The sequence below is a fragment of the Macrotis lagotis genome, chromosome 1, assembly GCF_037893015.1.
Source record: "Macrotis lagotis isolate mMagLag1 chromosome 1, bilby.v1.9.chrom.fasta, whole genome shotgun sequence".
Lineage (NCBI taxonomy): Eukaryota > Metazoa > Chordata > Mammalia > Peramelemorphia > Peramelidae > Macrotis > Macrotis lagotis.
The window spans coordinates 680,785,939-680,813,210 of record NC_133658.1 but is presented as its reverse complement, the minus strand read 5'-3'; the positions used below and the strand labels follow the sequence as shown (position 1 = coordinate 680,813,210).

Sequence of the window (27,272 nt, the reverse complement as noted above, 5' to 3'; positions counted from 1 at the left end):
ATTTTCTGTGATGTGGGATTTTCTTGTGAAAAAGAGATGGCATATTCATTCTTAGAAACTTTTTATGCATTTTATGCCATTAATCAGGGAGCAGAGACTTTTCAAAATTAAAGTAAATACTAAAAATTGGGAAAGATCTAACAGAATCTCAGATTTATATTATTTCTTGTTCCCATGTATTTGTAAAATCAGAGGGTTGGATTGGAAAGAGAGGTTCTGATTGTCCATTTCTTTACCATCAAGCACAGATATCAAACCCTAGATGACAGTTTTTTTGGGAGTATGCCACAAAGAGCCTTGTAAAGGAGAGGACCAATCTGACGGCTCATAATTTTCATATTTAATAAGTAAATCATTGGTTTTTTATTTCAAAAATTTATGGCACACAAACCCTTCTTTATATAATCAAGGCACAAGAATATTCAATTAGTGGAGAGCCAGGGCATAGCTACTTTTATTTTCTTCTGATACTGTTAAAAGCTTTAAAAACTTGTGTTCATCTTTTCCTCTTGGAGGATTCACATCAGGGAACAGTGAAGTAACATGTGTGGTGAAAGTCACCTTAGTCACCCTGCTGGGAGAGAGATACAAATAATTTTTTTAATCTTATTGACTTTCTTGCTTAAAAAATCACACACACACACAAACACACACACACACGCAAACACACCTCTGTTCTTGACAGGAGATCCTACAGACTATATTTTTGCAACAGTCTGCCCCCATTTTCATTATTAAATCAAATGGTACATTTACTTACATGGTTCTGAATAATGTGGAATTGCAGCATGAAATTTCTTATTGTTTATAATTTTCCTTCTGAAAGCTCCAGTCATGCATTCTTGAAATTTTTATAAATGCTTTTAGCATTCATGTCAGTAGTTTTCATTTTCTTTCTTGGCTATTTGGTTGCTAAATCCCCCATTTTTAGCAATATCCTGCCTGTCTTGTACTCTACCTGCTGTTTGTCAAAACAATTTTCGAAATGACATTTTCTGGTTGCCTATTTTGAGTACTGCACTAAGGAGAATGGGATATAAAAGATGTTTGTCAATGTTTTTATTAAACAATGTAATTTTTTTAGTTTAGAATTTTAGCTGAAAATTATTTGAGGCACTTAATGACTTCATTATCTTACTAGGACAAATATTATTGGTTTCAAAGAGCTACATGAGCAGGAGCCCTCTTTACATCAGTCATATAGAACCATTCAGTTTCAGGGTTAGAAGGACCTCTCAATTTTAGTCTTACCAGTATCCCCTATATCTGTCAGAATGAAAAATTTAGAGATTTATTCAGCATTTAATAAAACCATAAACTGACTACAAAGTAGTTTTTTTCTAAATTAGTAAAAGTATAATTTAAATCTAGTTACTTAAATTATAAGTAATTTCCTATTTTATAGTTGAGGACATGGAGACTCAGAGAGGTTACATGATTTACATAGTTAATAAATGTCAGAACTAGGATTTGAATTCATTTCACTCTACCACAATTACTGTGATAACTGGGTTTATATTACTACCACATCAAATTCGAATGTATATATGTGATCTATCCTATCAATATCGATACTCAAATCTGGGGTGCAGATGGCAAAACCATTCATGCTTGCCCAGTTGGTGGGACACCTGTCCACCTACTGGCTTAAATTCTTCACAGAGTGGCCAACCTAATTTATTAAGGACCTTTCTTAATTTATTTTGACATATAACCAGAACATAGGATATCCATCTCTCCTTCCTACTATGGTTATCAACTGATCTTTTTTCAAACATACATTCCTTTGATGATAATGTTTATTCTGACTCTTTCTCATAGTATCCTATTTCCTTATAGGTTAATTCTATTAATTTAGATAATATACTATATTTTTCTTTCTGCAACATTGACACTCAAATAGCTCTGTAAACCCACTCTAAGGCACTGGGGAAAAGGAACTGTGAGAGATATAATTCTGGCAAAAAGAGAGAAATGGTAAGTGTGAAGTGTGAAGAATTTCCATTCATTCTGATATGTGAGGATCAATTAGCCTGCTTGTGGACAATAAGATCCTAATAAGTTGAATTCAAGCTTGAGTTTATAACATGCAATTCATGGGGAAGGGATTGGAGGGTGTAGAGTAAGAAAGGAATTAGATATGGCAAGTATTAGAAGTAGGACAAATCATGCCAACAAAACCTATGATTTCATGGGGGTCTGTCAGAACCCACTTTCTCTCACATTCTCTATAAAACACATGTATCTTTTGCATTGATGCATGAAATTTTACTATTAGTGATAAATTCCTTTGTGAAAATCAATCCCTTTGCAAGCATTCTCTTTTAAATGTAAATGATTACTATTTAAATCATGGTGACCAGCTGTTCCCTCTCTCCACTAAAGAAAGAATAGGAATAAATAGTGGGTTAATATGAAATGGGGTGGATTGGACAATCTCTAAAATCTTTTCTTTGCTATGATTTTGAAAGACAACATCAGGAGGCTTAGCTAATCTAATCTCTGAGGACCCTTTGGATTACTGAAGCTGACTCCCAACTGGATAACAACTTTGAATATGATCCTGGACTTGCATAAGCACCCTAGAACCTTTGTAAACTGGGTCCTTAAGGATCCTTCACTGACCCAGAATCAGTTCTCATGAATTTCCCTTTATAACACTTCTATAATGTGGAGACTGGCTGTTAAAGACTGTCTCCTACTTGACTTCTTTGCCAATAGGGTTGAGTTGCAGAAGAATATTAGTATCTTATAATACTGGTGACCGGAATGTAGAAATTGGATCAAAAGTTATATATGTATGAGTTGGGTTGAAAAGAGAGTTGTGGGAAAGGAAATACAAATGACCACTTTGGACAGATTTATAGCAAGAAAAAAGAAGAGGGGCTATGTGACTAAGTCTGTAGGGGTGTCCATAAACTCAGAATCTTATAATATGCTAATGACTTTGAAATCAATTAATGAGTCCCACCCCTCTTCAGGCACCTCTCTCCCCTCAATTGTTACTATTCTCCTACCATTTCTGGGAAGCATTATCTAAGAGCATGAAGATGGAAAGAACTGAATTTCATTGAGTTAGAGGACAAGGATTTTGTTCCTGGCTCTGCTATTTATTACTAGACTAAGAGAAGTCCTTTAAGCTCTCTGGGCTCAGTTTCCTCATGTGTAAAATGAAGAAGTTCACTACATAACCCCTTAATGTTCCTTCCAGCTCTATAAGTCTAAATTACCTTGTTATTTCATTTTAATTGAAAAGTTAAGCTATTTGATATGTGCTCCTAAATAATCTATAATTAAAATGAATAATTGAATGGATGAATGAATGAATGAATGAAGAAAAGTTATTGAGTTCCAGGCACAGTATTGTTGTATTGAAAGAAAGGAGCTTGACTCATATCTGCATTCTAATGATTAACCTAAACCCCTCCCTGAGTCTGAGGTAGGTAAGGTCCCCATTTGTAGGATCTCTTTTAAAGCTTCAGATCTTCAAGAATCCATGATTTTATTCATGTTGAATTTTTTTCTGTATTCCTTTTACAATTTTGTCAAATTTTGAGTTGCTATGACTAAAAACTTATTATGTGATCAACATGATGTTGAGCTTCTGAATTTTGCAAGGTTATTTCTTGTATTATAATCACATCATGTGTCCTATGAATTTATGCAATTTTTAATTAATTTAAGCCAGATTTTTGTAAATATTCCTATACTGCAATCCTCTTAAGGTCAGGAAATGCAAATTATTTTTTTTTGATATCCTTCCACAATGCTCAATTTAGCTTTATTCACAGTGAGTATTCAATAAATATTGTCTGCCTTCACACTTAGACATAATAGACTTACCTGTTGCTACCTCACTCCTTGGTTTGTCCACATGTCTTTTGTTAGGGTGTGATCTAAAATGTAATAGAATAAATTCTGCTCCTGCAAACTCTCCTTTTTTCCAACTATGTTTCCTGGTGCCTGTTTTTAAAGGAGCCCTTATTTCTATAAGGATTTTTTTCTTGAAAAGGAACAGGAAAAATTATTTCTGCCAAATGTAATGTATGTGGACCACATAAGCTGTTAAATGTGTGAATAGTTATGGTATTGTGTTTAACATTTTTGTGGCAATTCTGATATGAATGTTTTAAAAACATCATATAATCTTAAATTAATTTTCACATTGTACATATTCCTGACCATTTATTTGTTTTGTTTTGTTCAGTTGTGTCCAATTTTCCATTTGGAATTTTCTTGGCCAAGATACTGGTGTGGCTTGACATTTCATTCTCCAGCTCATTTTATAGATGATAAAACTGAGGCAAGTAGGGTAAATTACTTGCCCAAGATCTCCCAGCTAGCAAGTGTCTGAGGCTGGATTTGAACTCAGGTCTTCCTGACTCTAGCCCTGGTGCCCTATCCTCTATACCACCTAGCTGCCCTTATTGATCCTTAACAAGTGTTTTATCTGTTCTGTTTTAGGTATACTAAGGAAGGGAAAAACCCCATCAGTATGTTTCATAAAGATAATAAAATAGATCTTAAAAAAAGAAGAGTTAAGGTTATAATAAGAGTGTTTAAGACAATTGCTTTCAAATGGTTTAGAGGGAAGTTGTGTGCTTGAATGATTCAAGAAGTTGATTTTTTCTTGTTATCTTTTGAAATTCTGCAAGGGACAAAGCACTTCAATATTTTTTTTCCCACCTAGTGTGGCAAAAATTAGAGGCCAGCTGTCTCTCAAGTGGGGAGCCTTAAGGGCTAATACTCACAAGACAACTGACCTCATAAAAAATGTCAGCTACTTAATCTCATGGTGAGCATTAATAAAAACAATGCCAAATACTTCACTTGGGACCAAGGGGTAACTACTTCTAGGTATGAGAGATTTGATGAGTGCTCTGAAGAGGATCTGTTTTTCTGATGAGAAATGAAACATCTCCTTATACTGTCCAATTAGAAAACCAAGAACTTTTCTCCTTTTCAATCTAGCATTTTTGTTGTGTGTGTGCTTGTATTTATTTAAATTTCACATACCCCTCCATGTCACTTAATTGTAGTTTAATTGTATAATGAAAGCAAGAAATTACCTAACTGAAATAGGGTTCAAATATATTGTCCCTTATCAGAATCCCTTTTGTGAGAGGGTATATTTGATATCTATTAAAAGTCTTTATAAAAACAAGTAAAAATTCCAGAATAAGACAGGTCAATCAATCAACAAATTTATGGAACATCCTTTTGTTATGTGCAAAAAAGGCAGAGAGAAAATTGAGATAGTCTCTGATTCTCTAAAGAATTTATATTCACATTCTAGGATGGATTATCTTGAAGATATAGAAAAATCTCCTTTAAAAGCAGACTAGATTTCCATCCCTTCTCTTCCCTTCTTTTCTTTTGCCTGAGCAAATGTACTTTGTGGCAAGAAGATTGGGGGGTTGAATTCTGGCTCTGACATCTATAGGTGGTAGGACTTAGACAAGCCATTTAACTCCATAGCTTCCTTTTCCTCATTTACAAAATGGAGAAGATGATAATTGTATTACTTACTTCCATATATATTCTAAGGATCAAATAAGATAATGTATGTAAAATCAGTTAGTAATCATTAAGGTATTATATAAATATGGGCTAAAAGTAATCATTGAAATAATTTTACTAAAGGAAGTAGATGGAGAAGTTGAAGAGTATTTTAACTGAAAGAAAACGTTTTGTTAAAGACCCCAAGGATGAAGTATATATTAAAATAAACTTACATAATAAAATTTATTATCTTACATTATGGGACTTTTTCTTTTCTTTTCTTTGAAGACATTGTATGTAAAGAAATATTTCGTGATCCAAATTGAATTCAATAAGCTTTAAAGATATTAGACAATGTAGAATACATCTTTGGTCCACGTGGAAGGTATGTCTAGCTTTTGCCTTGATTCAGGTTTAAAATTCCTTATGAAAAGGGCTCCTGGATGAGGATTTTATTTTGATACATTGTCTTTACCAATGTATGACACTCCTTTGACAAGTTTAATTTGAGAGGTATGAACTTGAATTTGTATCTCCCTCCAAACAATCCCCAATTGTTGATAGGGGTATTACACTTAGCTTTAGTTTTTTTTTAAAAAGGAGGGTTGTAGATGTAATTAGAATATAGATGAATGGAAGATATAGACAAAGAACCGGTGTAGGTACCGGAGGAGCCCATAATACCTAATGATGGCAATAGTGACCTGGCAGTGGTAACAAAAGTAATGAAAAAGTTCCTGTACAATGCTGTTTTTTTGTCATTTTTTCAATCTTTTTCCATTTATATTTAAAGATGATTTTCAACATTCATTTTTTTGCAGGTTTTTGAGTTCCAAATTTTTTAAATTCTCTCTCTTCCTTCTCCTCTCCCCATGACAGTGAGTAATCTGATTTAGATTATCTATGTACAATCAGTTAAATATATTTTAATATTAGTTATGAAAGACGAATCAGAACAAAAGGGAAAATCATGTGAAAGAAAAACAACATAAATTGTAAAAATGTGAAAATACCATATTTCCCCATGTATAAGGTACTCTTTCTCTCTCTCTCTCTCTCTCTCTCTCTCTCTCTCTCTCTCTCTCTCTCTCTTTCTCTCTTTCTTTTTTGGCAAGGTAATGGGGTCAAGTGATTTGCCCTAGGTCACATAGCTAGGTAATTATTAAGTGTCTACGGCTGGATTTGAACTCAGGTCCTCCTGACTCCAGGGCTGGTGCTCTATCCACTCACTGCACCACCTAGCTTCCCTGACACACTATTTTTTTTGAAAAACTTAGGGTCAAAAAAGTGGAAGTGTCTTATTCAGGGATTGTAGATTTTTTACTTGCATTTCCCACTTTTTTTGCTCTTGTTTTTGTGCTCAGTGTTTTAGATTTTTTTTACTTGCATTTCCTGCTTTCTCACACTTGTTGTCTTTGTGCTCATTGTTTTGCATTTGTTACCAGTATATTGTTTCATTTTGCTAAGTTCTGCCTAGAAATGGCTCAGAAAAGATTTTCATACAGTGCTGAATTCAAGTTCAAAGTGATCCACTTTGCATAAGTGAATGGAAATTGTGCTGCTGAAAGTCAGTTTGGTTCTCCTCCAACTGAGAAAACAACCAGAGACTGGCTACCTGAAAAAGAAATCCTCCTGAAAATGCCCCAGCAGAAGGCCATGACAGGCAAATCAGTCAAATGGCATGAGTTAGAAAGGGAATTGAAGAGCAAAGGGCCATTGGAATTCCTGTGTCCTCAAAGATGGTTCAGCATGATGTAAGAAGAATTGATGATGAGAAAGAGGTTACTGATTTCAAAGGAGGACACAATTTGTGTTTCAGGTTCATGAAATGGAGTAGACTAAGCATGTGTCCATACACCAGACATACCCAGGGAGAGCTTGTGGTCAGTCATAGACCAGAGCATAGGCAGGAGAGGGTCTGAGCCTCTCCTAAGGTATTGATTTGTCATGAAACACAGATGAGGAGAAGCTCATGGATGGAGTTTTGACAGTGATGAGGAGCTGTATGAATTTTATAATGAATTCAATAACTATGTAATACAATTTTTTTTCAAATTTCAGGCTGCAAAATTAGATACATCTTATACATGGGGAAATATGTCTTGGTCTGCATTCCAGCACTCAGTTCTTGATTTGAGTTGGAATCAGAGCCAAAGAACATTGAGAATAGAGCCAAGACATGGAAGAGCAAACTCAGACAATTTGACATTACTTTGATTCAATGAGTTATATGATTATTACATGAGCTTATTACCTTTATATAAACCCTGATTATTTTCATTATCATTAGTAGCATAGTAGCACTATTGGTCTTGAGGACTGTAATAAATCTCTAAGAAGATGAGGATCATTAGTGCCTGTCCTTAGTTATCGAAGAAAATCAAAATGATATCACTATGTTTGAGACAAATTACAGTGTGTCTAACTGTGGCTGATCAGACCAATATGAGCTCAGAATGCTCTACCACAGGTCTGGCACAAATAGTCCATGTGAACACCTAGAGTAGGTACGCTAAACTTATGTACATTTCTTTTGAGCTGCTTCAATTCTACCTTCCTCATAGAGTGCAGCACCCTCACTGATGAGGGCATGCTATACTGGGTGGTCCTGTGCCAGTGTCTCCTATGCTGAACAATCACTTCTAAAGTTCCTCAATGAGACCTTCAGGATGTCTCCATATCAATTCTTCTGATCCTCTTCTGAGTGCTGTCCTGTGTGTGAGTTCTTCATAAAGTAGTTTTTTTTGGCAAGCATACATCTGGCATTCTAACAAAGTGTCTAGTACATCATAGTTGAACTCTCTGTAGTAATGGTGGAATACTCGGTAGTTTAGCTCGAGAAAGGATCTCTGGTCTGGTATCTATTCCTGCCACGTATTCTTCAGAATCTTCCTAAGACAATTTAAATGGAATCAATTCAGTTTCCTGACATGGCTCTGGTAGACTGTCTAATTTTCACAGGCATATAGCAATGAGGTCAGCACAACAACTTTGTAGACCTTCAGTTTGGTAGTCAGTCTAATATTGCTTCTCTCCCACACTTTCTTTCATGGCTTCCGAAATACTGAACCAGTTTTGGCAATGTGTGTGTCTACCTCTTTGTCAATGTATACTTTCTTGGAAAGAACATTGCTAAGGTAAGTGAACTTGTCCATAGTACTCAAAACTTCTCCATTTGCTGTAATGGATGGTTGTACATTTAGATGGTGTGGTGCTGACTGATAGAGCACATGTGTATTCTTGGTGTTAATTGTTAGACCAAAATTAGCACAAGCAGCATAGAATCAATCCATACTTTGCTACATCTCAGCTACAGAGGCTGCATTGAGTGCTCAATTGGTCTGCAAACAGAAGATCATGCACCAACACTCCCTCTACTTTTGTCTTGGCTTGTAGCTTTTTCAAGTTGAAAAATTTGCCATCATTGTAGTAGTTGACCTTGAGACCATGTTCATTCTCAGTGAAGATGTTTGATAAAACGATTGAAAACATCATATTAAAAAGTATGGGAGTAAGGACACATTCTCGTTTCACCCAATGTTGATCAGGAAATCTCGAGTATAGTTCACTATCCGGAACCCAGACAAGCATGCTGTCATGGAATTATTGTACAATACTCATGAACTTCTCCAGGCAACCAAATTTAACATAATTTTCATTGGGCAGCTCTACAAATATTGTATACAGACTTCTGTTCCTAGAATTTTCATGGAGTTGTTGGGCAATAAACACCAATAAACACCAAAACACGACTATTCCTTGACTCTTTCTGAAGCCACACTGGTTCTCAGGAAAGTGACCAACTGGTGTGTTCAAGGAAGACTAGTATCTTGGTGAATGGGCCCTTTTCAGGGCTGCTTTCCACCTTTGATGTCCACCTTAGTCACCTAACTTTCACTTGTCTCTCCAAGAAACTGTAGCATACATACTGACCACACCTTGGTAAACCATTTCTGCACATGTGCTAAATAAGATTGAGGGTAACTGAGGGGATCTCAAACTCATCTATGAGTAGTAGGAGGTATAAACCCCAAGCATTTGAGGTCTTTCACTGGTGGAATGGGTAGAAGAGATCAATTCATTCCAAAGCCATGAAGCCAATTAAAGCAGGTACTGTGGAGCACTTAGAGCTTGGATAGACATCAAAGATGCCAAGGTCATCCATTGCATCTAGATTCATAATCAGTTGTCTTGACTGTCTTGCTATGCTGGATCATGATGCCTTTGGAAGAGAGAGTGAGGTGTATGACTTCATGCACCTCTACCTCCTTAAATTCAATTTACTCTTACAACAAAAGATACCACTTACAACCATTCCTCAGAGTCCTGTGGTGACAGGCAAGGGATGAAACAGTGGGTACAAGTATAGTGGGAGCCATAGATACAACCCTGAATACAAGTGGCCCCAGGCCATTTTTAAGGATCACACTGCTCATCTCCTAATGTGAGGAAGGAACTAAAAAAGGTGACCTAAAAAAAAGTTGAGGATCATTAGAAGAATGATATAAGGATAATATACTAAATCTCTAGGTATATAAATATATTTACAATACATATATATATATATATATATAGGGAGAGAGATATACAGGTTTTATATATATATTTATGTAAAGAAAGTTGCATTTTCTGATCATGGGACTTGATCATATGTCTCTTTTGTTTTGTCAGCTTAGATGCTTGCATGGCATTGAGGGCCCTTCTCTTTTTTTGCTTTATAGAGGTAGAAATTAGCCAAATTCTTGAGATTTTGGTAAAAATCTAGAATGGAGGCAAAATCCAAAAGAAGACTATTGAAAGATTGATAAAGACTGAACCTGTTCTCTTTAAACCCTAAAATGCTAATCGGCAGAGCTGGATCCCAGTTTATATAAACAACTATCTATAATCAAAACTTTTAGTTAATTGCTCATAGTAGTTTTAAAAAACTCTAACCAGTATAAAAGTCCTCTGTAGCAAAAAATAAATGAGGAAGATTTAGACATTCTGTCTTTTAAATTTAATGGCCTTCTCTTCTTGACTGATTGGTTTACTCACTTGATACACTGATTAATAATTCATTTGTTTGTTTTCATCCTGGCTCTCAATCTGATTACTCTACTATTCCATAGTATTTTGGGATAATAGAGTAATGCTAGTTTGGAATAATGCTAGTTTGCTGTCTCTGTGGACCTGTTACACTGTTTCTTCTATTCATGTAGGTTATAAAATTGCCCTGCTCCATTCAAAGTTCTCCAATTTCAATAAAAAATAAAACATCTTCTCTGTGTCACTTTCCAATTGTTTTCTTCCAAACAGAACATAAAATTAAATGAAAATGAGAATTATTTTAATTACGTTAGGACAAATAATTTGCAATGCATTACCATCAAAAAGGTGTTAGAGATGACATTTAAAGGATGTCATCAGATGTCAAAGGATGTGTGCCTTCCCATCTTCAGGGATCAAGGTCCCCTTGAATTTTGAGGTTCAGAATTCTGGCTCTTCAGGGTCCTCCCTGGCATTATTCTGAGCACTGCCACCCTCATGCTGGTTTCTAACACTATCTGGGATTCCAAAGTTCCAACTCTAGCTGGGTCCTATTAATTCCTGGGACTTTTTCTGAGAATCTTGTCATTCTTGTTGCCTCCAGAAAGAGTATTTTGTAGGCTATACACAACTCTGAATGACCTTCATTCATGCTTATAGATTCCTTTGTGCATTACTGTTTTTTGGTGGTTTCTTTTCTTTTTTCCTAATTGCTGGTGTTTCTCATTGGATTTCTTGATCAATATTTGTTTCACAGTGAACTGTGGTGCTTTGCAGAAGTATGTTGTGAGAACTGAGTAGTCTGACTTTGGTTAAGCAGTCATCTTGAAAAGCATGTTTTCATTAGAGTTTAAGCTCTTTGCAAGTAGGCAACGAGGGGACAAATTATATAAAAAACTGGATTTAGCGTCGTATCCATACTTTACCTGGACAAGTCACAAGTCTCAGTTTTCTCATTTATAAAATGGGGATAACAATAGCAACTTCCTCAAAGGGTTATTTCAATAATCAGAAGAGATATTTGTAAAATATATTGCAAAACTTCTAATGATATATAAATGCTAGTTATCATGACGATTGTTTCATTCACTATATTTCATTCACCTAATATCTTGTACAGTTTCTAGCCTATAGAAGGTGCTCAATAAATTCTGTCAATGATCAGCTTGGATATCTGGTGCCTTAAATACTACCTGAGTCTCAATCATGCTTCTTTGTTTTGACCTTTGGATCCTCCATTAAGAAACAGCAGCATCAGGATCTTTATCAAGATCAACAATAACATTAACATCATCAGAGACCCAACCTGTTTTTCTAGACCTGGGGCATATTTCCTACCTCTGGTGATAATTGAATCTTGGTTGCATACCCCTTTGTTTGTATCCTAGGCTTCTAGATAGATGAAAGAGAACTTGGAGATTACCTTGTTCAAATCCCACATTTCATAATAGAGGAACTAAAGTCAAGGGGCACAGAGCAATTTGTTCAAAGTCACAAACCATAGTAAGTAACTGGGATTGGAATTCAGGATCAAGGACTTCAAATATCATGCTGTCTCCATTATATTTTGATGTCCCTGATGTTCAAGGCTTTGAATGGTGAGTTCACTTTTCTAGAGTGTACAGGCTATAGTGTAAATTTTATATGAAACTTGACTTACTCCCCTTATATCTTGGCTGATAGATATACCTAGATTGTTTGATACTCCAAGATCAGATTAGATCCCCATGGATCAATGGGGGTGCTCTCTACAAAGGTCAAGATCATAAATTATTTATACCTTCTTATTCTATGCTATTCTTATTCATGACTTTCCATAAATGAATACACAAATGAATGAAGAAACATTTATTAAATGGGCCAAGAACTAGGATGTAAATATAAAAGTAAAGGAAGTCTTTGCCCTAACAGAGCTTATATATTAATAGGAAGATGTAACATGTGGAGGACTACTGCAAAGAGATAGTATTTAATTTTGAAAAGTACAGGGATAAGGAACAGAGAAATAGGGGACTAGGTTTACATTATTTCTAGTGGCAATGATAGGATTGATTTGATTATGGTTCTGGACAGAAAGGAATAGACAGGAAGAAATGTATGAAGCACAGAATAAGAAGATGATTGGGCAATAAAATAAAGCATGATTGGAAACTACTAACATATAATGGGTTTGCCTATTTAATAAAGCTATGTAACTCTGGAACAAGTCACTTGATCTTTTGTCTCAGTTTCCTTATCTGTCTGTATGTTTCAATCATGTCCATACCTCATTTAAAGTTTTCTTGGCAAAGATACTTGAATGGTTTGCCATTTCCTTCTCTAACTCACTTTGGGATGTTACTTTTTTTGGTTTGTTTTAGCAACACAATGGGATTAAGTGATTTGTCCAAGGTCACACATCTAGTAAGTATATGAAGCAGAATCTGAATTCAGGTCTTTTTAACTTGAAACCCACAACTATACCATATAGTCACTTTCTCAGTCCATTCCTATAATGGAGACTTTCATCTAGATATGTTAACATACTGTGATACAATACCTGAACCATCCATCTGTTATCCCTAATTTTTGCTTTTGCTACATCACTGACTTAGTTTCTTTTCCACAAATTTCTTAAATTGTATTTTTTGCTTATAAGGAATTATTAGTAAAATGTTGTTGCTTACTTGTACTTACTGTACAATCTCCCCCATTGCCTTTTGGGCATCTGTAAAATTGGTACTTTGATATGATGATACATGGTCATAAATAACATTGGACTGACACATAAAATAAAAAAGCAGGTTTATATTATGTCATGATTTGGCATAATGGATAGGAAGGAGATTGAGGCTCACATCCTGTATCTTGTGTCATATGTGTCATTTAATTTTTGGTGCTTTCAGACAATATTTAACACTATTAATAGGAGACAAAGTAGGCAACTTGTTTTAGTATAGAGAATGTCTACACAAAATTGACAAATACTCATATGCAACTGCTGTGAAAGTTGGACAGCTAGATGATTGAAAAACTATTTGTGATTTGCTAGATTGGTCTGGAGCTGTTTCATTCAGAGTTCAGGGTAAGAATTCTTGGACTTGATGTGGTAGTAAAAGTTAAGCAGGCGCCATCAACAAATTTATGAAGCTTGGAGGAAAAAGGAGAGAAAAGAAGAAGTGGTAGGAACCATGTGTAGATTCTACATTTTACTTCTGCCTCTTAGGAAGGAAAACTCATGATGAAGTAAACAAAAAGTTAAGCAGAGCTTTATTTGAGATTGCTTTATAGAAGTTGGCTTTGGTTCGAACAGAAGAACTGTATTCTGGATAATATGGTATTCATTGGCACTAAAAACAAACCTGTATATTGAGTGCAAAATTAACTGAATTGAATTCTAGTCTCTTAGACAACTTGAGATCCCACTTTCCCAAGCACTGGACAAGGCTGTAACTATGCCTAAATGTTTTCAATTATGGGGGCGGGGGATGAGAGCCCTGGGGTTGTCTTAAGTAAATTGGAGAAATTTATCACACTGTTCCTTCAACCAATTAGAAACATGTACTGAATAAATCCTTTCCTAGAAGTTTCATCATTACAGCACATGCTGTAATCTAGGATCATCTCAGAGGAGTCTTTGTAGAATAGATTTAAAATGCTCAAATGCAGAAATTTTAATATTTTTGATAAATGGTATTTGTAAACCTTATAATGCATGTGCCATTTGGTAATTATAAAAGTGTTCAACTTTTTTATAAATTTTCACTGACTATCTATGTTGGCACTTTAACATGCATGGTGCTGCTTGATAGTTCATAAATAAGACCTTAAATTCAATAATGAAAAGCAGATAGGGATTATACTAAGTAAAGCTAGCAAGATATAGTACATAAGTTGAACTAATAGACTATGGAAAGGGAAGGAGATTAATTTAACAAATTACTACTTGAAGGGCAGTGAGAAAGGCTAAATGAGTCATCAGAGTTTGACTGTGAAAATATGTGTATTACCTGTAGAAATGTGAGTCCCTATTTGATATTCACATAATGCAATTATATATGGCATAAGGTGTTTTGTTAGCTGAGTTAGTATTTTATGGGTGCACAATTAAATTAACTCCCTTGCTGGTATTAATAAAGTCATTTATAAATTTCTCAGAGGAGAAAGCTGTTACAAGAACTGGTGTGCTGCTCTTTGTCTCTCACTTCTTACCTCTCTCTCTCTTTTCTATTTCTGTTGCTTCTCAGTCTCTCTGTCTTTCTTCACACACTCACATACAGACAAGTAAAGTATTATTTGAAATGATTAATTTCATGAAAGGTCAAGTTCAACAATTTATTCAGATCAGTTCATATTTTCCCTAGTTATAAACTCAAATTCAGACACAATAAAATAACTAAATATGAAGTGCATGGATGCATATCATCTTGCTTGTATGATGTGTTTTTGTACTCACACTTATAGCCATCACATGAACAAATGAGCTTACAACCTTTCTTGAATTCTACCTAGCAAATATGAGTGCCTACTGTCTGCCAGTCACTGATAAAAATCTAAGAAAGGGGATAGAAGTGGATGAGACAAAGATGAGTAAGACAGTGCTTGCCTTTAAGCTACTTCTAGGCTAGTAGAAAAAATATAGTCTTATAAAAGAGTTTGAGTATTTAAAGACTCATAGCCAAAACTTCATGTGAAAGTAATTTAATTACAAGGTTAATTAATAGATACAGAATACTAATCAGTCACTCGTTTATATAAAAATATTCTGGGCATGTGTATGTTCTTCTTTAGTGGCACCCCAAGACCTTTACTGTGATTTGATTTGTACAAGTGAAATTGAACCCAGGCTAACAACTTGATAGATACAACTGACGTATTCTAGGGTGTCTGTGGATGTTAAGGTGCTGTGACATTTTATATGGAGACAAAGAGAGCTGAATTTTCCAATTCAGGGTGACTGACTACCGTTTACCGTTGTTTTTGAATTTTCTAGTCAGGCATAAATCCAATAATTCTAAGCACTAAATTTAATAGAGACTGAATAAATAAATATTCATCAATAATTCTAGTTGCCTATGTCTTATATCCTTCTTTCATTTTTAAAAGAGCTAATCTAAGTGGCCTATTTCAGACATTACATAGATAACTAGAGTACAGGATAGAAAACCAGAACTATAAGGAAGATAGAAAGTGCTACAGGGGGTTAAAAAGGGGAAATAATATCTAATAATAAGAGTTCAACAACAATTTCTTGAAGGATGTAGGATTTGAAGTGAACCTTGGATGATAAAAAGGATTTCATAAAAAACATCAAGAGAGAAGAATGGTTTAAATCTACTGTAACAAAGTATTGATTATTGATTAATTAATTAATTAAATATATGAGACATATGATCAAAGTGGGAAGTATGAGTTGATAAAATAGATACTGTTGTATCAGAAATGGTTTGGACAGTATTAGAAAATCTGTTTGACAACGTGTCTTCCCACCAAAAGAAGAGAATTGGTTGAGAGAATGATAATGAGAAACGATGATAAAAAAAGCTACCTTTTTGCCTAGAATATCTAAAGTTTGATACTTTGAAAGATCTAATTTTTTTCTGATTTGGATATTCTTTCCACCAACCATACCAATCTGAAAGTAATATGTTGCCAAGTATATAAACTTTTCTCATGTCCCATGAGTTCTCAGCATATATAAAAAAAAAAGACAAAAGTAGATCCTCCCCTCAAGGAATTCAAAGGACAATGGAGGTGACAAGCATAACACTAGTGAGGTACATATTACATCTGTATATATATCTATATCTATATCTATATCTATAAATTCTATATATTAAATATTTATTAAATTATGCATTTATATATTATATATATTATACATATATATGATGAGAGAGAGAGAGAGAGAGAGAGAGAGAGAGAGAGAGAGAGAGATGAGTAAGTAAAGTCAAAGGGGAAAGTGTCTCGGGCAGAAAGTGGGATTTGAATTGAGTATTGGAGAAAACCAGCGAAAATGAAGAGTCAAAAGGAGGAAGACTATTCCAAGCATATGGAGCAATCAATAAAGGTGAAGAGAAGGGAAATGGACTGTCTTGGGCTAGTATCTACTATTACTACTACCACTACTACTACTACTTACTAATATTATTGTTGCTGTTACTGCTGCTGCTGCTACTAATACTACTACTACACCAATGTTACTACTACTACTAGCATCATGGAGTTCAGAGTGACTAGATTGTAAAGTATACAGAGTATAGTAATGTGTAAGAATGCTGGAAAGGTAGGAAAGATAACTTTAAATAAAGATGATTTCATATTTTATTTGAATCCTTCTATGTCTTCTAATCTTATATAATTCTTACCAATAAATTCCCATAAACCCACTATACAATACCATCGTGTTACCTTCATTACTTTTATTCTTTTGTATTTCAGAGTTCTCAGTATATAATTCAAGCTATCTATCATTTGTCTCTCATTCTTGTTACATGACTAACCTATCTCCTTTTCTGTTCATGCATTTTTTTTGGGGGGGGAGTGGGTTATATGGGAGAATTGTGGGGCAAATTGTTCAGACTTGAACCTTACCACTATGGAACTTTATTACTATGATAAATGCTGGTATATAAATGCTATCTATCTATCTATCTATCTATCTATCTATCTAGTCTAAATATATAAATACTGGTACATATTGGGGTGAATTGTTCAGACTTGAACTTTACCAGTATGGAACTTTATCAGTATGATAAATACTACTGATATATATATATATATATATATATATATATATATATATATATATATATGTGTGTGTGTGTGTGTATATATACATATATATATATATTCTAAATGCTGGTATATACATCCTTGCAATAAACAGTTGAAATAATAATATTTATATATTTATTTAAATAAATAAACAGACTTTTCTATGATCAAATAAATAATATCTATTAGAGGCAGGCATTAAATGCAAATCTTCCTAATTCTAAGGCTGATCTATCCATATACCACAATTTATGCAATAAAATTTTAAAGTTCCAATAGCAGTATAAAAAGATGATGCAATTAATTAAGATGAAATTAAAGCAATTATAAGGAATTATTTTGTCCCATATTTTTTATGGAATAGTTATTGTAAAGGATAATATTAATGATTTTTGGTATTAGAGACATCTCTTCAAGTATTTCTCTGCTTGTATATATCATCAAGACAGTACTTTCACATTTTAAATAATATTACTACTTTCTTTTTCCAGATGTAATCTCCCATATCTCAAGGACTCCTTTGTAATAAATAAAAATTTTAAAACAAACAATATAACACAGACATTGATTATGCATCCACAGTCTCCATTTATCACTAAAAGAGGTGAGATACACTTCATGTTCTTTTCTTCAGGAATACAATTGGTCAAACAGTCTTTTACAGTACATATTGCTTAGAAGTCATTACAGGTAGCTTATTTCATCCTGCTTTTAGGTCTTTCTATAATCCTTTCATATTTTGTAATGTAATTCTTCAAGGAACATGACATTCCATTATTTACTACCATGCAAAAAAGACAGGTAATAACCTGTAACAGGTAATAACATCAATGAAACAGTTTAGATTTGTTGAACCATGATGTGCAGTTGCCCAAATGCAATCTAGCCTCATACTACTTAAATATTGGCCAAAATTATTATGTTACTAATGTTTGGTCCAAGGTACACATTCTAATGTCAGAATCAAATGCAGCTTGTCTAGCTCAATCTTTAATCTGAGAAATAGGTATTTTTAATTCACTTAATTTTCTCTCAAAAAATATTTAAATCATTCTCTTGCATTATCATGAATTTTACTAAGGTAGTGTATATAATATATGATCCAATTAACAATTTATGATTCAAATTAACAGGTGATTCATATGATACCATTTGTGAAAGAGCAGTTGGAGTATTTTGCCATCAATGAAAAGTTTTTCTATTATTTAGATTTTATTGAAAACATCTTTTGTGGTGCTCATAAATATGTTTGGTGAACATAAATCTCCCTGTTTGCTTGATGTTAATACTTATTTATAGAACAGTCATATCTGTTGTCTTATTTGTCATTGAACTTTTTACATTTTTTGTACATTTCAGAGAAACTGAGGGGGGATTGAGCCAACAGTTTTGCTCTACTGAGTCAAAAATTTTCTAAAAACTAATAAACAAAAGGATTTATAAAGTGTCCTGATTAACCATGTTACTTTAAATGTATGGTCTACAATAGGAAATCACTTCAAAACTTACTTGTTCTCTTTTCATATTTTCACCAAGGATGAAATTGATACATTGATAGATCATTGTAATAATGACTCCATAGAATCAGATTACTTGTTATCCTAGGGTAGGGGAGGGAAAAGTGGGAGGAGAAAACGTTTCAAAAATAAATTTTGGAAATTATTCTTTTATATAATTGGGAAAGTAAATAATAAAAAAGACTCCATAGAAATGAGAAATCTGGTTTATAGATCAATAATTTCTATTCTCTTCTGGATTGCCCTTTTTCTTTTAATATTTCCAATAGTCATAGGACTGGGTCAGTGATTTCTTTGGCACAGGGAACTCCCAGGATAGTTAACTCCATATAGTCATAGGTTGGCACCTTTTCTGCCACATACTGTCTTCTAGGGTCACCTCTCACAACCTGAGAGGATGTAATTGCCTAGGATCACAGAGCTAGTATGTGTCAGAGGCAGGATCTCAAAGTTTACAAATGTAGTCAGTCAACATTTACTAAGTGCTTACTACATGTGATGAATTAAAAACTTAAGCAAAAAAAAGGTAGTAGGTTTCTTCTAAGAGTTTATTTTGGTGGGTGAAAGACTATCCCTAAAAGAAATTTGAAAAGAAGGGAGTAGAGGAGAAGGAGTTGCCCAGGCATTGGAGAAAGAAGACCAGAAAACCAGGAGTCAAATACGGAGAGGAATGAGGGGGAGTGAACATGGAGGGCTTCAGCACTTTCCTTAAAATAGCAGTTCTGGAAGACCTGAGCAATCACAGTACTGGGTCACAGGGAGTAAAATGAACTTTCAGGGTGAGAAAGCTTCTGAGTCATGGTGGACAAAGAAATCCAGAGAGACACGAAAGAGTTTGGAGAGGAGTGTAGGCATCAACCCATCAGAAAAATCATTGTTCATTGCCTTTTCCCACTTTTCTGTGATCTTTTCATTTTCAGGATCTAACAAGAATTAATCTCTGACACTCTTAGAAACTGCATCTTCAGCATTAATTTTTAAAATGATCAGCTGTCTTTCCCAATCTCTTCTTAAATGCTATTGCCACTGAACAGGTTAGTCTGGGGCTGTTATAATCATATGCCTTTGCAGGAGAAAAAACTTTAATGTTTGTATTTTTAATTTGGGTTTTTGTACTATACCTTAACTACCTTATAATCAAACTTCATATACAAACTGATTTAAAAGCAACTATTACTTCTATAACCTTTCACCCCTTTTCTGACAAGATAGTATCAATTTGATGGTCTTGCAGTGTACAGTGTCCAACACTTGCTTCTTGATGATGGTCTTCAAGCCTTTTTTATTCTTTGTTTCCAAATAATATTTTGAAACATAAGTTTTTGAAAATCATTTTTTTCCTTTGGGAACACAGCTTTTTTATTCTTTTAAAAATATGTATTTTTTAATTACATGTAAAAACAATTTTTACATTTAAAAAATTTGAGTTCCAAATTCTCTCTCTCCCTAGCTTGTCCCCTAATTTAGGAGGCAAGCAATTTGATATAGGTTATCCATATGCACTCATGCAAAATATATTTCCATATTAGTCATATTATGAAAGAAAACACAGACTAGGAAAAAACCCAACATGAAAAAATAAAGTGAAAGTGTTTGCATTTAATCTACATTAAGATTCCATCAGTCCTTTCTTTTGAGGTAGGTAGCAGTTTTTCCTCATAAATCCTTCAGAATTATCTTGGATTGTGGAGAATATTGATGAGATTAGCTAGGTTATTCACAGTTGATCATAATACAATTCTGCTGTCATTGTGTGCACTGTTTAAGGTTCTGCTCACTTTACTTTGCAACAATTCATATAAGTCTTTCCTGGTTTTTCTGAAAGCATCCTGCTCCTCATTTCTTATATTACAATAGTATTCCATCACAATCATATACCACAATTTATTCTGTCATTTCTCATGATAGGCATCACCTCAATTTCCAGTTCTTTGTCACCACAAAAGAGTTGTTGTAAATATTTTTGTGTAAATACATTCCCTTCCTCAAAATTTAATCGCTAATGCAGAGTTTTGTAAACTTTTGTATGCAGTTCCAAGTTGAATTCCAGAATAATTAAATTGATTTATTGCTCCAGAGCAGTGGAGGTTCTCTCTGTCTCTGTCTCTGTTCTCCTTTTCTCTCTTTCTATCCTGTCCCTCCTCAAAAGTCTGCTTTTGTTTCTGACTATTGCCTTCTTTAATCCACCCTCCCTTTTATCAATCCATCTTTCCATCTCTCATCCCATTCCTCTTCTATTGTTGTGTGTGTGTGTGTGTGGGGGGGGGTATGTTTGTTCTTACATTTTTGAATCAGTTCTTTTTTTTTAGTTTTTTTTTTTTTTTTTTGCAAGGCGAACGGGGTTAAGTGGCTTGCCCAAGGCCACACAGCTAGGTAATTATTAAGTGTCTGAGACTGGATTTGAACTCAGGTACTCCTCACTCCAGAGCCGGTGTTTTATCCACTATGCCACCTAGCCACCCCCTTGAATCAGTTCTAATGAGTGAAAGTTCAAGTATTGTTAGCTATGCCCACCATCATTTCTCTTTCACTATAAAAGCTCTTCCTTGTGTGTTTCTTTCATATGAGAAAATTTTGCCTATTCTACCTCTCTCTTTCCACTTCTTCCAATGTATAGCTCTTTCTTTTCCCATTTTTTTTGGACATCATCCCAATATAATTGATTCACATTCATGCCCTCTCACTATGTAGACTCCTTGTAAGTGCCCTAACCATGGTAAAGTTCCTTAGAGTTACATGAATTATCTTCCCTTATATGAATGTAAACAATTTAATTTTATTGAATCTCTTATTATTGCTTTCATGTTTATTATTTATTTGCTTATCTTGAATCTTCTGTTTGAATGTCAGATTTGTTATTCTGCTCCAGTTTTTTTTCATCAAAAAAGGCTGAAAAGTACTCCATGTAAACAAATACCATTTCTCCCATTGAAGCATTATATTCAGTTTTGTTGGATAGGTTATTCTTGGTTTTAATCCTATTTCCTTTGCCTTCCAGATCATATTAGGATAATATCATAAAGGAACCCTCTGTTCCTTTAACATGGAAACCACCTAATCTTGTGTGATCTTGATTAAAGTCTTCACAATATTTATTGGTTTTTTTCCCCCTGGCAGCTTGAAACATTTTTTTCTTCACATAAAGCTCTGGAATTTAATTTTTCATTTTGGGATCCCTTTCAGTAGGTGATTGGTGGATTCTTTCAATTTGTATTTAACCCTCTGGATCCAAAATGTGCAATTTCCCTTGATAAATTTTTTTAAACTCTATTAGGGAGTGCAATCATTCTTAAATTATCTTGCTTAGATCTATTTTTAGGTGTGTTTCTTTTCTTTTTTTAAAAATTGAAATTTTATTTTATTTTTCCAATTACGTGCAATGGTAGTTTTTCAGATTCATCCATTTGCAGATCTATGAGTTGCATATTTTTCTACCACCCTTCTGCCCCCCTCCCACTCCCCCATGGTGGCAAACAATCTGGTAAAGTACACGAGCATTTGTATTTAACATATTAATGCATGAGTCATTTTGTGAAAGATGAATTAGAATTAAGGGGAAAGAAAAAAAACCAAGAGAAAGGAAGGGAAAACATAAGAGAAGTCTCAAAAAGTGAACACAGTATGCATTCAATTTCCATGGTTTTTTCCCTCTGGATGTAGAAGGTATTGTCTATAGCAGGTCTCTCAGGGTTGTCCTTGATCTCTAAACTGCTGAGAGGAGTTGCATCCATCTCAAAATGTTGTTGTAAATGTGTACAATGTTCTCTTGGTTCTGTTCCCTTCACTCAGCATCAGTTCATGTAATTCTTTCCATGCTTCTTTCAAGTCTGACCATTCATAATTTCTTGTAGTACAATAGTACTCTATATCGTTCATTATAACTTGTCCAGCCATTGCTCAGTCTGATAGGGAATCCTTTCAATTTGCAATTCTTTGCTACTACAAAAAAGAACTACTATATATATTTTTGAACATGTGAGATTTTCCCATTTTTTATGATTTCTTTTGGATATAGGAATAATGTTGTTATAGCTAGGTCAAAGGGCAGAGGAATTTTATTGCTTTTGGGACATAATTCCATATTGCTCTCCACAATGGTTGGATTAGTTCACAACTCCACCAACAGTGCATCAATGTCCCAGTCTTCCCACAAGCTCTCCAACATTGATCATTTTCCCTTTTTTGTCATCTGCCAAACTGATAGGTATGAGGGGGTACCTCAAAGTTATTTTGATTTGCATTTCTCTAATCAATAATGATTTTAGTATTTTTTTATGTTACAATATATAGCTTTAATTTCTTAAACTGAAAACTGCCTGTTCATATCCTTTGGCCATTTATCAATTGGAGAATGGCTTGTAGTTTTATAAATTTGATTCAACTCTATATATTTTAGAAATGAGTCCTTTATCAGAAACATTGTTCCCCAGCTTCCCATTTTTCTTCTAATCTTTATTGCATTCATTTTATTAGTACAAAATCTTTTTAGTTTAATATAGTCAAAATCATCTACTTTTGCAATTTATAACATTCTTTATTTCTTGGTTGGTCATAAATTTCTCCCCTTTCCGTAGATCTGACTGATAGATTATGTCTTGTTCTCTTAATTGGTCTCTGGTATTGCTCTTTATGTCTAAACCCTGTACCATTTTGACCTTATTTTGGTAAGGTGTGAGATGTGAGTTTATGCTTAGTTTCTGCTATACTATTTTTTGCTTTTTTTTTTTTTTTAGATTTTTCAAGGCAATGAGGTTAAGTGGCTTGTCCAAGGCCACACAGCTAGGTAATTAGTATTAAGTGTCTGAGACCGGATTTGAACCTAGGTACTCCTGACTCCAGGGCTGGTGCTTTATCCACTACGCGACCTAGCCGCCCCATCTGCCATACTATTTTCCAGTTTTCCCAGAAGCTTTTGTTCTTATCCCAGAAACTAATGTCTTTGAGTATGTCAAGTAATAGATTACTATAGTCATTTACTACTTTTTCTTCTGTACCTACTCTAATTCACTAGTCAATTATTCTATTTCTTAACTGGTGCCAGTTTTGATGGCTGTCACTTTATAATATATATATATATATATATATATATATATATATATATATATATTTTTTTTTTTTTTTTTAGTTTTTACAAGGCAATGGGGTTAAGTGGCTTGCCCAAGGCCACACAGCTAGGTAATTATTAAGTGTCTGAGGCCGGATTTGAACTCAGGTACTCCTAACTCCAGGGCCACTTCACTGCACCACCTAGCCACCCCTTATAATATAGTTTTAAATCTGTCACAGATAGACTACCTTCCTTTGCATTTTTTATCAGTCCCCTTGATATTATTTTTTAAAATTTATTTATTTCTTTTTGTCCACATGCACATGTATATTTTTAAGTTACAAAATTTCCTTCCTCTCTCCCTTCCTATCCCCCTCCCCTCAGCACAGTCAGGTTAGAATTGTACATAAATATTTTGATAAACATATTTACAGATTAATTAATTTTGGTATGAGGAATTAGGATTAAGAGTAAGAGATAATTTTTATAAAGTATTTTTTTTGTTTTGTCTGAAGGATTTTGTTTTTGTCTGTGAGTGTGTGTGTATGTGTGTGTGTGTGTGTGTGTGTGTGTGTGTGTGTGTGTGTGTGTGTGTGTGTGTGTGTGTTGTGTTTTGATTTGTTTTTCTTCCTCTGGATGAGGATAATATAGTCCATAGCCTACAGTTGTCCTAACTCTCTGAACTGCTCAGATGAACTGCTTCCAACAAGGTTGTTCATCTCACAGTGTTATTGTTGATATTGTTCTCCTAGTTCTACTCCCTTCATTTAACATCAGATCCTGTAACTCATTCCCTGCTTCTCTAGAGTCCAATCACTTATGGTTTCTTATAGAACAATAATATTCCATAGTATTCATGTACAATAACTTGTTTAGCCATTCCCCAATTGATGGGCATCCCTTCAATTTCCAATTCTTTGCCACCACAAAAAGAGCTGCTATGAATATTTTGGAACATGTAGGACTTTTCCCTTTGTTTATAATTTCTTCTCGATATAGATCTAGAATTGGAATTGCTGGGTCAAAGGGTATGATCAGTTTTATTGCTCTTTGGGCATAGTTACATATTGCTCTCTAGAAAGGTTGAATTCATTCACAATTCCACCAGCAATGCATCAATGTCCTCCCACAACTCTCCAACATTGATCATTTTCCCTTTTTTCTCATCTTGGCCAATCTGATAGGTGTAGGGTGGTACCTCATTGTTGTTTTAATTTGTATTTCTCTATCAATAATGATTTGAAGCATTTTTTCATATGATTATATAAAGCTTTTATTTCTTCATTTGAAAACTGTCTGCTCATATTCTTTGACTATTTATCAATTGGGGAATGATTTGTAACCATATAAATTTGATGCAATTTTCTATGTATTTTAGAAATGAGACTTATCAGAACTCCTAGTTGTGAAGATTGTTTCCCAGCTTTTTGTGTTCCTCCTAATTTTGGCAGCATTGATTTTATTAGTGCAAAATCTCTTTAATTTAAGTAGTCAAAATCATTAATTATGCAGTTTGTAATGTGCTCTAAATCTTGTTTGGTCATAAATGTACCCCCTTTCCATAGATCTTATAAATTGAGCAATTCTTGGTCTATTAATTTATCTATTTTATCGTTCTTTATGTGTACATCCTGTAGCCATTTTGACCTTATTTTGATATAGGGTGTGAGATGTGGATCTATGCCTAGTTTTTGCCCTGCTATTTTCCAATTTTCCCAACAATTTTTGTCAAATAATTGGTTCTTATTCCCAGAAGCTGATGTCTTTGGGTCTGTCAAATAGCAGAACACTATAGTCATATACTGCAACTTCTTCTGTAACTATCCTATCCGCTGGTGCATTATGCTTTTTCTTAACCAGTACCAGGCAGTTTTGATGATTGCTGCTTTATAGTATAGTTTTAGATCCGGTAGAGCTGGGCCACCTTCCCTTACATTTTTTTTATCAGTTCCCTTGCTATTCTTTTGTTACTCCAGATGAATTTTGTTACTATTTTTCCTAGCTCAGTAAATTACTTATTTGGTAGTTTGATTGGCATGGCACTGAATAAATAATTTAATTTGGGCAGAATTGTCATTTATGTTATATTAGCTCGATCTAACCATGAATATTTGCCATTTTCCCAATTATTTAGATCTGACTTTATTTGGGTGAAAAGTGCTTTGAATTATGTTCATACAATTTCTGGGGTTGTCATGGGGAGTAGATGCTCAAGTATTTAATGTTGTCTCTTGTTATTTTAAATGGAATTTCTCTTTCTATCTCTTGTTCTTGGGTTTTGTTTTTCATACATAGAAATGCTGGTGCTTTATGTAGGTTTATTTTATATCCTGCTATTTTGCTGAATTTGTTAGTTGTTTCATGGAGTTTTCTAAATGATTTTTTTGGGTTCTTTAAGTATACCATAATATCATTTTTTTTGGTTTTTGCAAGGCAAATGGCATTAAGTGGCTTGCCCAAGGCCACACAGTTAGGTAATTATTAAGTGTCTGAGACCGGATTTGAACCCAGGTACTCCTGACTTCAGGGCCGGTGCTTTATCCACTGTGCCACCTAGCCGCCCCAGTCATCATATCCTTTGCAAAGAGTGAAAATTTTACTTTCTCATAGCCAATTCTGATTCCTTCAATTTATTTTTCTTTCATTGCTACTGCTAGCATTTCTAATACTATATTGAATAGTAATAGTGATAAGGGGCATCCTTGTTTCACCCCTGATTTTATTGGAAATGCTCTGAGTTTATTCACATTACATATAATATTTGTTGATGGTTTAAGGTAGATACTATTTATTATTTTAAGGAAAACTCCATTTATTCCTAAACTTTCTGGTGCTTTTGTTCTTGTATTTTATCAAAGGCTTTTTCAGTATTTGTTGAGATAATCACATGCTTTATGTTGGTTTTGCTATTGATATCTTTAATTATGTTGAGTGTTTTCCTAATGTTGAACCATCCCTGCCTACCTTGGTATAAATCCTTTCTGATCTTGGTGTATCATCCTAGTAATATCTTGCTATAGTCTCATTGCTAAAATTTTATTTAAGATTTTTACATCAATTTTCATTAGGGAGATTGATCTATAATTTTCTTTGTCTGTTTTGTTTCTTCCTGGTTTATGTATTAGTACCATGTTGGTATCATAAAAGGAGTTTGACAGAACTCCTTCCTCTCCTATTTTTAAAAATAGTTTATGTAGAATATGAATTAATTGTTCCTTAATTGTTTTGGTAGGATTCACTTATAAATCCATCTGGACCTGAAGACTTTTTCTTAGGGAGCTTATTGATGGTTTCTTCAATTTCTTTTTCTGAAATTAAGTAATTTATTTCCTCTTCTGTTAATCTTGGCAGTTTGTGTTTTTGTAAATATTCACTCATGTTATTCATGTTATCAAATATATTGGCACAAGTAGCTTCAAATT

At 34.1% G+C, this 27,272-nt stretch overlaps 1 long non-coding RNA gene across 1 annotated transcript in view; it reads right to left on the bottom strand.

Annotated features, from left to right (window-relative positions):
- Positions 1-426: 426 nt before the first annotated feature.
- The window catches only part of LOC141523046 (uncharacterized), a 122,553-nt gene continuing 95,707 nt past the window's right edge, over positions 427-27,272 (bottom strand). The window contains exons 3-4 of the long non-coding RNA XR_012478316.1: positions 18,796-18,887; positions 427-574 (exon numbers count right to left, since the gene is read on the bottom strand). This is a non-coding gene — a long non-coding RNA (uncharacterized LOC141523046). The remainder of the gene's footprint in view (positions 575-18,795; positions 18,888-27,272) is intronic.